This window comes from Melampsora larici-populina (assembly GCF_000204055.1).
Source record: "Melampsora larici-populina 98AG31 unplaced genomic scaffold MELLAscaffold_91, whole genome shotgun sequence".
NCBI lineage: Eukaryota > Fungi > Basidiomycota > Pucciniomycetes > Pucciniales > Melampsoraceae > Melampsora > Melampsora laricis-populina.
The window spans coordinates 244,087-256,591 of NW_006768855.1; positions in this window are offsets into that span (position 1 = coordinate 244,087).

Sequence of the window (12,505 nt, forward strand, 5' to 3'; positions counted from 1 at the left end):
AATAGAGAATACCATGGAAGAGTCAGAACGAATTGAAAGAGAAGATGAAGAGGAAAGAGAAAGAAATCGTCAAAGATCAGACTTAAATTTAGAAGATAGTTCACAAGATGAGGATAGTGAGAAAGAGCCAGAGAAAACCTTTAAGAAGATAGTTAAAACAAAGATAGTAGAAGACATAAACCTATTGTCAGATGAAGAAGACGAGGAAATTTCTTCAGGCTCTCACTGCACACATTATTCAACTTCCCCAATTGGGCAGGAAAAAGTGACTGGGAGTATGATTTGTCATAAAATGATCTATCACTCCACACCTGAGCCATAACACCCACACTACATATGTGTAGCAGGCTGAGTGAATATGTGGTTATCATGTACATACCATTCTGCTCAGCTATCTGCTCATGAGGATGAGTTATTCATATGTAATACATGCTGTAACTTTTTTGAGATCAAAAAAGCATTCAAAAGATTGACTACATACACTGACTCAACGTTTTGGTGTAATCTCATCAACTCAACTGCATGTAACACCCTTTCTGTTACTAAGGAATAGCTTCAATAATATTGCCTGAGCAGCTACAGACTTATATGTAGTGAATTTTTGGGATAATTTTCTCAAAGTCAAAAAATGTTACATGTGGTATAACATGTGATTTACTTATTATGATGGGCAAAAAACTGAGCAGACCTGTATGTACACGATAGACAACTATTGACTTAGCTTGCTGCAGATATGTAGTGTGGGTGAAATGGCTCAGGTGTGTAGTATTAGATTCTTTTATGACAAACTGTACTATTGATCATTTTTCTCTTCCAAATTGGGGAAGTTGAATGATGTTTACAGTGTCTGAAGGGAAATCAATATAGATAAAAACTTGTAAGTTTTGAGAAGTTTAATCTTTAGTTTTGACTTGGCGAAACATAACAACAACGAGTTGCGTGATTGAATCCGCGATCAATTGAACAAGCGTGATTTAATCCGTGAAAAAGATACCTTCTCTATTTCCCAAATCTCGTGATATATTCCGATCAATTGTTTCCAAAGCTCGTGATATACTCCGATCTATACCTTTGTGATATATTCCAATGAAATTTTCTACAATTATAACAAGAAGTCAAAGTGCTAATCAGACGGTTCTTACAATTCTTGAAAAATTTTAGCAACTTTGATAGATAAAGTGTACAAAGCTCTCCATTTAGGAGACTCAAAAACGGCAAAAAAGTTGTTGTTGAAAATGAAGTTGGAAGAAATGGAGAAAGAACAAGACCAGAAAATTCCAAAAATTAATCCGTTGGTTCGATATAAAACTGGGAAAACAGCAAAGAACACTTTACGGCGTTTTACGGAATACTGGGATAGTCATCTAGAAAAGATGGATACTCATTTTCCTTTGACTATTTTCAATGCAGAATGGATCGAATTGGATAGTTTGGTAGCTGGGAAAAGCAGCTCAAAAAAGAAGAGAGACAGACCAACTGGACAAGACCCCAAGAATGAGTGGTGGATGACCTTTGCAGACTGGACAAGAGCAAGAATCTTGATGGTCAAATATCTGAAAGAATGATATAAACACGTAGCGTTTGCGAACGAGTAAGCTCTTGACAAAAAAGTTTAAACACAAAACTTACTGATTGATTGTTAATTCATATTTTAGTTTGGAAAGACATTTCGAGTATGTACAACAACTGAGCAACAGGCATGGCTGGGTAGCTGCTTTTAGATACAATATAGCAGTAAGAAACGATGTGATGTGTAACCATATAGATGGAGCACCTGGGGATCCACGTGAAAGAAGACCCAAAATTTTGGAAGAAGCTCTAGCGTGAACGGCTTTCTTACAAGATGGGAGAATCTTGCCAAAAGATAATCGTAAGTATTGATTAAGGAATTAAAGATGATAAAAATTTTGACTAAATCATTGATGAATGTTTCAGCATATGTGAAACATCAACCAAAAGAGAGGTTCAGCCCAATAACTGGTCAAAGATACAGTGAAGGGAAGAATCATGATTTGATCGACTTAGAATTAGAAATTGACGAAGATTCGAATTCATTGAGAGTTCCAAATTTTCAACATAATTTTAATTATGGTTGCTACTGTCAAAGGCTTGTGAATTTCAGACGGGGCAAAGCCCCGTGACAACTTCAGTCCACGGGGTAAATTTCAAAAGAATGCACTTTTGTATCTTTGGCGTTATCAAAGATCTGCTCAATCTCTGCTAGAATCTGATATCAAAATTTATGGCCGTCAATAAACGCTGTCAGGCTCAACGCCGCCGTTGGAATGGATCACCAGCTTCAAAGGCATCAAAACCTGCATCCAACAAGACTCCCAGTTTACCTTCAAACCCAAAAATCAAGTCTTCTTCATATATGACGATTGATCTAACAGCCAACAATAACCTTGAGCTCGACTCTCAGGAAATCAATCAATTGGATCTGAATTCTCTAGGCAAAGATGGATCGGACTTTGATTCTGAGTCTCAAGACAAGAATCAACCTGTGCTCGACTCTCCAGCTCCTGCTATTATTGAAAGACATATCAACCATCCAGAGAACATTGAAACATCTGCTGAACCAATATTTAAAACAAAACGACAGCTTGCTCGCATCCACCAAAAATGGGAACAACTCAAAGTTGGCATTGACAAAGCTGAATCATACTATAATAGCCAATCAACTTCAAATTCACATTCTAATGAACAATATGCCACCCTGCTTGAACTGTGCGAGTACAATAATCTTCTTAAGGAACTCAATCTCAAAAGCCAAGGATCTTGTAGCATAGAAGCCTCAAAGGCAGTATCAAAGGCATCCCTTCGTCGAAAAATTGGACCTCAGTCCGGAGTGGGAGGCGGAACTGGTCATGCAGTCCGAATCCGCAAACAAGCAAGTTATCTGATGATTCATGGCCGCTTGATTGAACCACGAAATGGATGTTCCACCAAGCATCCTTCAATACTCGATGATCCTGAGATTCTGCAGATGATCAGAGATTGGCTTCCAAATTACAAAGTTGGCAAGGTATGCACAGGACTTTGAACTTGAGTGAAATCTTTTTAACAAGTTCTCCTCGATTCACCTACTTAGGTCACACCTCAACAGCTAGTCGATCATGTCAACACAGAAATCTTACCCAAGTTTGATAAATATCCAAATAATGTTGCTTTATCTACGGGTAACAAATGGATGCATAAACTCGGGTTACATGTCAAAGCTCAGTCTAAATGTATCTATTATGATGGACATGAACGTGCAGATGTGGTCTTGAAGCGGCAGGATTTCAACAAACAGCTCATTGAACTCAGCAAACGCGAAGTTGATTACACCGGAAAGGACCTTGATCAAATTGTGCATCCGATACTTGAAGGCTCAACTCGAGAGATTGTTCGTATCTATCAGGACGAGTGTACTATTCACACAGGCGAGGAACCCAGATTTGCCTGGTTATCAGAGAAGGACTGTGCGCTCAAGCGCAAAAGTGAAGGAAAACTGATGCATCTATCAGACTTTGTTGAAAAGAAGCACGGCCGACTTGTCATACCTCCAGATGTCAACTGTACACTTCCATTCAAGGATGCTGCAGTTGTCATTTACCCTGGCAGCCAAGGCGATGCATGGTGGAACTGCACTCAGCTGATTAACCAGGTCAAAAATCGAGCGATTCCCATTTTTGAGTTCCTCAACCCAAGATGTCAAGCGCTCTTCATCTTCGACTGCTCTTCAGCTCATGAATCGTTTGCTTTGGATGCTCTTCGGGTCGAAAAGATGAACTTAGGATCGGGTGGTGAGAAACCTTGTCTTTGAGATACTGTGATCCCTTCTGACGATCCCAACATACCTACACGCCTCCGAGGTCAAATTCAAAAGATGAACTTCCCTTCTGATTATCTCGGCATCAAGAAAATCAAAGGTCAACCTGACCTCAAGTTAGCAGATCTACCAAAAGGTGTTCAGCAAATTCTAGACGAACGAGGACTCTGGAGTTATCACAATCATCAGCGCGCTTCGAGAGGTCTCAAACCTATGGGATTAAAGTGTGAAAAGTGCAAAGAAAGTGGTCTTGCTAAAGATAACATTTGTCGAGCAGAAAGAATCATCCGAGATGCTGCTCAAACTCTCAATCCAGTTGCTGCCTTAGGATCTGATGATACTTTGCCACCTCGAGACGAATTTCAGAATTGCTGTGCGTTCAAAGTCCTATCCAACCAATCTGACTTCAAAAATGAAAAGCCAGTACTTCAGAAGATTATTGAAGAAGCAGGACACTTGTGCATGTTTTTACCGAAGTTTCACTGTGAATGGAACCCTATCGAGCTCCTTTGGTGCTTTATCAAACCACGTAAGTTCTTTCTAATCATCCATGAATAACATTGATGATCGATTCATTGGGCACTTATGTACATATCAATTTGCTCTAGAATACCGTAAATTGAGTCACACTGCCAATACCATTGCCGAAGCTAAAACTTTGTGGCAAACTGTCAGGACCAGCTGTCCTCTCATTACTATACGCAAGTTTTTCAAGAAAGTGGACAAAATAAGAGCTGATCTTATGTAAGCAGTTGCTTTTTGGTTCAATCTGTCATGATTTACTCAGAATTTATGATTGTATGGCATAGGGAGAAAACAACAGGCCCTGAACCAAGGCCGCCACAGATACGGTGCCAGTGCCGGTACCGCACCGTACCGTAGTTAGGTTATCGTAACCGGCTAGAGGTGTACGGCACCAGGGCCCTGTCTCGGATGGTACCGGAGGCCTGGGTACGGTATTGAGTACCGTAGCCAATTTCAGGTACGATACCAGATACCCGGCCTTCCAGTAACCGGGTATCCGGATACAGAATCAGTATCAAGTGTACTGATGTAGCCCTCTGCCCACTTCTTCGTACCTGGACAGATTTGTCAGCCCCTTCCTTCGTCTTACCCCTCGATCTCCCTCTTTTGGGAATAAGTCAACCAATGCGACCAAACCTTCTCCATTAGTTCCGATCTCGACATGAAGCTATGGGTATGGCAATCGCCAGACGGCTGCGCAAGGTTGGCAGGACACTATATGAGGGGGCTATGTCTTTTTTACTTATCCAAGTTTGTCGCATCCAACTTTCCTCTTTTCAATCTTTGTCTGTCATATTTTCTCTTTTGATTCTTTGTCATTATCCTGATCTTTGTCTCCTTAATTCAATTGCTTTACATCCAGCCTCATAACTATGTCATCATCTTCATTGGCCGACTTCCCATCTTATCGTCGCAGTACTCGACCCTCTCCTATGAAGAGACCTTCTTCCATGCTCGCTTCACCGTCGGACTCTCGCCGTGCCATGCGTCGTGCCACAGACGACCACGAAACTGCTCCAAGGGCTTCCAGTTCTTCCAAGCGCAAGCACGTGGTAGACGATACAGACTATGAATCTGAACCTGATAATCATATCCAGACCGATCAATCTCTCTCAGCCACCACCACCAAAGAAAACTCGCCAAACACCTTCCAACACTGATACTCGAGGCAATGCTAAAGGCAAAGGTCCAGTGAAGACTAAGCAAACCTCACAACCTTCTAAATCCAACACTCGGGTAGCCCAAACGAATAATGAGACGAATACTCCAACCAGCCAATTACGCCTTGAAATCAACCTTACTCAAGACTCGGACGAAGAGAACGACAAGGTCCTAGTAAAAGGAGTCAAGAAACCTAAGCCATCTTTTGACCCTCTACGCGAATACTATATGAACGAACCTGAGCAAGGCCCGAAAGATGTAAGTTTCCTACCTTTCTATCTCTTCTACTAGTACCAGGTCCCTTGTCTGCTGCTATTATTTCGAGTACATAAAACAAATGGTGATATTGTATCTGACTGAACTTCTTCAATCACAGGCTCCGGGCCAGTGCACTTACTACGCATGTTGATACTGTTCCACTTTAGTTCGATCAGTCGCTGGTTCAACATCTAACATGTGGACTCATCGCGACGGCTCGAAACAGGACGGTAAATCTGGAAAGCCGGGCTGCAAGGAGAGACACCTCGCCATCGACCAAGGGTGTATATTACCTCTCACCATATTTGAACAGCAAGCACAAGCCGAAACTTTTAAAGGACAAGCTTCAATCATGAATTACGCCCAGAAAGTTCCTAAGTTCGATAATCGAACTCTTAACCAAATGATCGGAATGTGGGTACTTAGAACAGCCCAACCTTGGGCTTGCATAGAGGATTCTTACTTAAGGGCGTGTGTCCGTTATTGCAACCCAAATGCCCAATTGTTTGGAAGGACATGGGTTGCAAGGTTTGCCCATGAGGCTCACCTTGAATTACGAGATGTAGTAATTGGGGATTTAAAGGTAAGTTCACTCTCGTATATTTCTTTCAACTAATCCTTCATTATTTTACTGACTGATTGTGCACGCTTATCACAATCTCTTACAGGCCCTTAACAGTTCCTTTGGTCTCATCCACGATGCCTGGACAACCAAAGGAAACCGTTACGGTTTTATTGGTGCCTGTGTCACATACATTACCCCCGACTGGACTTTCATCACTTGTCACTTTGCCCTCAAACTTATAGCCTGGCACCATAAAGGTGAATGGCTCGCCGAACCTTTAATCAATCTTTTGACAAAACATGGCTTACATAATAAGATAAGTGTTTTCTCTTATAATCCTATTAATTTTCTCTCTTGTCCTATCAAACTTTTCTTGTGGGTGTTTCACTGATTTATATATAATATATCCACATGCTTGCTCAGACCCACGACTCCGGCAGCAACAACAACACGCTAGCCAAAGCAATGCAAGTCCGATTGACCAAATACTGTGTGGATCAAAACAAAGAGTTTACTTGGGATGCTAAGACCGACAGAGTTAGGTGTGTATGTCATAAACTTGCTCTAATTCTGAACGCCGGACTCCAAGCGCTTGGAATCCAGGCGCCTCCTCCTCCTCTGGTCAAATCGACTATGCTGGGAGATTTCCCTGTGCCAACCAACACATTACAGACGGTTATTGAAGAAGACGAGAGCGGTGATGGCGCCGTTCATTCCGATGGCAATTCAGATTCTGATGGCGAGGTTGACGATGGGGATCTGGTGGTACCCGAAGACGCTCCTCATTGGTATGACGTCATAGATGGACCTCATGATATCGAGGATGTGTCTGCTACCGACAGGACCGCTGCAAACGCAGTGCACTTACTCACTACCAAAGTATGTAAAGCATATACATTTCTTTTTGAAAAACTAACAATTACTAATATATTCCAATAGCTTGATATGGTAGGGCGTAAAATTGGTGGTTCAGCAGTGATGTGTATGCTGTTCGATGCGGTTAGCATGGCGCTTTTGAAGCAGAAAATTCCGAGGCCGATACCAGGTTATGGTATCCGCTGGAACATCAAACTACAGTGTTGGACTCGGTTATACAACGCCCGCGAGGTAAAAGACATTGTTTCAATCACTTGTGCCATAACTAATCATCTCACCATTAACTTTTCCTAGGTCATCAATCAAATCCTGAAGGAGGACCAGATGGACCAACCTCGCCAAGGACAACAAACTCGAGCTGGTGAGACTGTCTTGCCACCGGATGTCAATCGCCCTCGAGGTATTTTCAACAAGGTCATGATCTCACCTGATGAATGGAGACAAGTTAGAGATATCATGGAACTTCTTCAGGTGAGTGACTCTTTCATTTTTTTTTCTTCTTACGTTAAGTTCTCTTTGGGATACTCATACTATGACATGATTGTTTTTGCTATGTAGGATTTTGAAACCTTAACAAAATTTTTTGAGCAAGACGGACCAACAGCCTCACTAGCGATTCAAGAATATGTCAAGCTCCAAAAGACACTTCAGAAAAAGATTGACGCCACTAGATCGCGAGCTGATCCCATGTTCCCCATGCACCACGCCATGATGGTGCAAGTGAAGGCATACCTCAAAGAGGCTCTGGGATCAAATATCCTCATCCTTGCGACTGTATTGCATCCCAGTTTACGTTTGGATTATTTCGACTTTGCTTTCGGATCCAGTTCTGAAGAATCAAACATGGCAAAAATACTTACTGAAGCAGCATACGCCCAACGGAAGGCTGCCATGGAGAAGGATGGACTTGATAATCAATCAGGGTTAGCTAATCCTGTGGGTCAAAGCAAAATTTTGAACGAAGACGATGAGGAGTTCCGCATGCACAAGCAACGGAACCGCCGCAACACGGCGAACGAACTGCGATCTTACTTAGAGATGGCTGAGGATCCGGCACCTGAGGTGGCCGAAAACCCTCATTTGGCTTTGGAATGGTGGCGGGTTAGTTCATTTCTCTACACTCAAATAGATCCTTTTTTAAAAGGGCATTTTTGCTAAATTGAATCTAATGTTTGTGCAGCTGAACAAGGGCAAATACCCAGTATTAAGCTCCCTTGCACGCGACTACCTGGCAATCAGTGCCACTGCATGCCCAGTGGAGAGAGCATTCTCTTCTTCAGCTGATGTGTGCTCTCAGGATAGGATGGCACTGAAGCCACGAACCATTGAACGCACCGTTGGAGGACGTTTGTGGTCTGTACAAGGGGTTCAGATGAAAGGCAAGTTTGAAACAGCGCAAGAGATGATGGTTGATTGTATTGCAAAGGACCTGGGTGCGCGAGAGAGGAGAAAGTGAAGATGTTAAACTTGGGGTGGTTTTTCTTTATCGTTTCTTTATGTTGGTTTCTTTTTTTCTTGAAATACAATGAAATACATGTCATAGTTGTGTGAAATTTTTGACACAGCACTTTTGTCTCTCGATACGGTACTATACCGTATCGTTGTGATATTTTACAATACGGTATAGTACCGTATCTTCCCTGCATGGTAAGATACGGCACCCTTTGGTGGAAAACACAGTATCGTGGACTTCGGTACGGTTCTTGGTACCGTACCGGAGCCCCGGTACAATATCATAAACAAAAAATATAGGTGCCGTGAGCCAAGATACGGTACTGGTATCGCCGGTACAATACCAGTATCGTATCTGTGGCTTCAAGTTCAACGTCCAGCAAACCCAAATTTGTTCATAACTTCATGGATTCATCTCTCCACCACTTTCGCAAGAGGGACGACGAGAAAATGAATCAGATTAATGAACATCTCTGCCTTGCCATGATTACTGGCCGTGTACCATTCTCTCTTCTTGAAAATAAGAACTTCATCGAGTTCCAAAAAGACCTGTCAGTCACCCCTATAACCACAGCTACTTGATATGTTATGACAAACCAAACTATGCCTCAAGTTCATGCTCAGTGTGTGCGTGAGATGCGCCACGATCTCGCCCAACAATCTGGTCTTACCATATCTCTGGATGGATGGTCTGACATCTCGTGCAACAGTGTTTATGCAGTATTGGCTCTCCGAGGAACACGAGTTAAACATTTTATTGATACACTCAACCTTCACCAAATCCGACACACCTCCGAAAACATATGTACAAGTCTTTATAATACCCTCAAATTATTGGCAATCAAGTGGGAACAGATTGTTGCAGTGGTCACTGATAATCCATCACCGATGATCAAACTACGTGTAAGTGTTTAGAAATCATTTCCTTGGTTTCAATCCGATTGATCCTTATAATCTTCCGTTTCATTTTATTGCTGGGTAGTGACGTCGGCACTAGGAATTACCCTAGTCCATGTCACACCAGGGGAAAGCTCTTCAGCACGCGGAACGTGAGAGTTCAGGTACCCAGCCGTGATCCCTGCTGAGACAAGGCTTAGGTGATCTGACTGTGTTGCCCTGATTAGGCTACGGGCCAGAGCCGACGACGACCTATCTCAGATGTTAGGTCTCTCTGGGCCCACGAAGATTGTCAGGAACTCGTTCGGCTTTGTCCTCTTCCCGCCATCTTCATCCTCACGTTCTCTTCCCTCTCCTGAAGAGCTTCTTTCCCCGAGTGTTGGAAGTTCCTCTTTTTCGAACAGTTCCTTTAAGAAAATGGTTCGTACTAGTAGAAGAAACAAAGACTTAAGTCCAGAATTTGAACCCATCCCAACATCACCTCAAGAAGAAGAAGAGCAGAGATCGTTTGAGATAGAAACTGAAGAGGAAGAACAAGCGAGAATAGCTAGAGAAGATGCCTTAGAAGAAATTAAGAACAAGAAATCACAGAAAAAGAAAAACAAAAATATGAGATTAGAAGAAACGATTGAAATTGAAAACAATAGCAATTTAATTGAAGATATCAACTTTGGAGATGAAGAAGCTAGCAATTCAGATAAGTCATCATCTTCAATTGAAATCAAGAGCCCAGATAAAAGTTTGTAGATCAGTCTCTCTGATTTAATCCTTCCTATAGACCCACTACATTATGTTAGTCGTGATTTATTCCGCTAAGTGATACTATCGTGATTTATTCCTATCATCGAATGATATTCATCTTCTCGTGATATAATCCGATTGAAATTTGTGATATATTCCAAATGTGTTGAGGCACATTGTGATATATTCCAATCTTATTAAGACCTTTATTATAATTATTCCCAAGATATCGTGATCTATTCCGAGCTTCTAATTTTCATTATTCCGAAATAAGATTTAGTCAGAGGACAAAGTAAATGAATCGAATCCTAACAAAGAATTATTTATTTTGTCTCGTTAGATGTTTCAATAGACGTAGCGAGGATGGCGCTGGCGATGGGCAACACCAAGTTAGTAGAAGGATTCTTGAGTTCCTTAGAAAAGGATACTCCTAAAGAAACATCATCATCATCACTCAACCCCCTCAAGAACTATAAAAGTGGTCAAGTTTTGAACTCAGAATTAAGAGCATTTACTTCTTATTGGGACAACCATTTCGAAAGATTAGACATATACTTTAAATCAACTATGTTTAACGACAAATGGATTGAACTTGATCATATGGTAGAAAGTAACAACACATCTTGAAAGAAGAAAGATAAGATAACTGGTCAAACCCCGAGGAACTAGTGGTGGATGACATTCACGGACTGGGTTAGAGCTAAGACGCTGATGGTCAAGTATTTGACAGAGACATATAAACATGGACCATTTGCGAATGAGTAAGACTCTTTACTTTTTCAGTTTCATTATCTCGGTAGATAAGTAACTGATGGATAGGAAAATTGTTATTAAGTTTGCAAAAGCATTTTACCTACGTCAAAACACTGAGTTTAAGGCACGGTTGGGTAACGGCGTTCAGGTATGATATAATGGTCAGAAACGATGTCCTGTGTAACCAAATAAATGAAGCTCCGGGGGACCTGAAAGTACCAAGACCATCGTTCTTAGAAGAAGCAAAAGCTCGAACGGAGCTGTTACAAGATGGCAGAATAATGTTGCTTGATAATCGTAAGAACCAATTTATAATGTTTGATAGTTCCAATTTAATCTGATAGTTGAAATGATTTGATTCAGCTTACGCGGAAGGAAATATCAAAGAGAGATTTAGCCCCATAACTGGGAGCAGATATCAAGAAGGCTGCAATCACGATTCGGTAGACGCAGACCTTTCAGAAAAGTATGAAGGCATCAACAATAATTTCTTAACACGACCTAGTTTTGATAGGAACTACAATACATTCGATAGAAGTATTAATTCATTTGACAGAAGCAACAACTTTAGGAAACATGATTATCAAAGTAACAATAGGAGAAATAACAGAGGAAAAAACCTAAGAAATGAAAGATCACCAGGACCTTACCAGAGGTTCAATAAGTTTGATCCAAAAGGAAAAGGAAAACAGCCGTGAGCATCTTGTACAAAAGTGACCTTTAGAATTCGAGCTGATTAATTGTTCTGATATAGAGACAGGTCCCATTCTTATGGACAGGCCGAAGAGAATATGAGACAGTCAACGTCAAAAGATAAGCAAACTTAAGCGTGATATACATGTTGTACAAGTATGTTGTTAGAAAGTTATAGTGTCTGAATTAAAGCACCTCTCTGTAATATTAAATATGTGACCTTAGTGAAATGATGAGAATTGAAACGAGTAATGATTTTACAATTGTAAAAATCAACCATGAACATACCTGGCCAGCGAGAGTAAAGTGCGATATGAATATTGAAGCATGGAGAATTCAGTTATTAAAATATGGATTGCTCGAAAAGTACGCCTACCTACTGAAAGGTTTCGAAGAAGGTTTTCATCAAGGGGTCCCAGAACATACAGTTAAGGACTACAATTATTATTGTCCCCCAAACCATAATTCAGCAAATAACGCAAGGTTAAAAATAGAGAAGAATATCAAAAAAGAAGTAAATGCTGGAAAGATGTTTGGTCCTTTTGAGAAAGAAGAGGTGTTTGAAAAAATGGGTTTCTTTTGGAATAATCCTTTAGGAGCAATAGAAAACAGTGACGGTTCCTTCAGACCGATCAACGACATGTCTTATCCTTGTTTTGACAAGAACATTCGGTCAGTTAACTCTTATGTGAAAAAAGAAGAATTCAAAACTACGTGGGACAATTTCAAGATCGTCGCTCACTATATGAAGCATTTAAAATTGGAGGTTC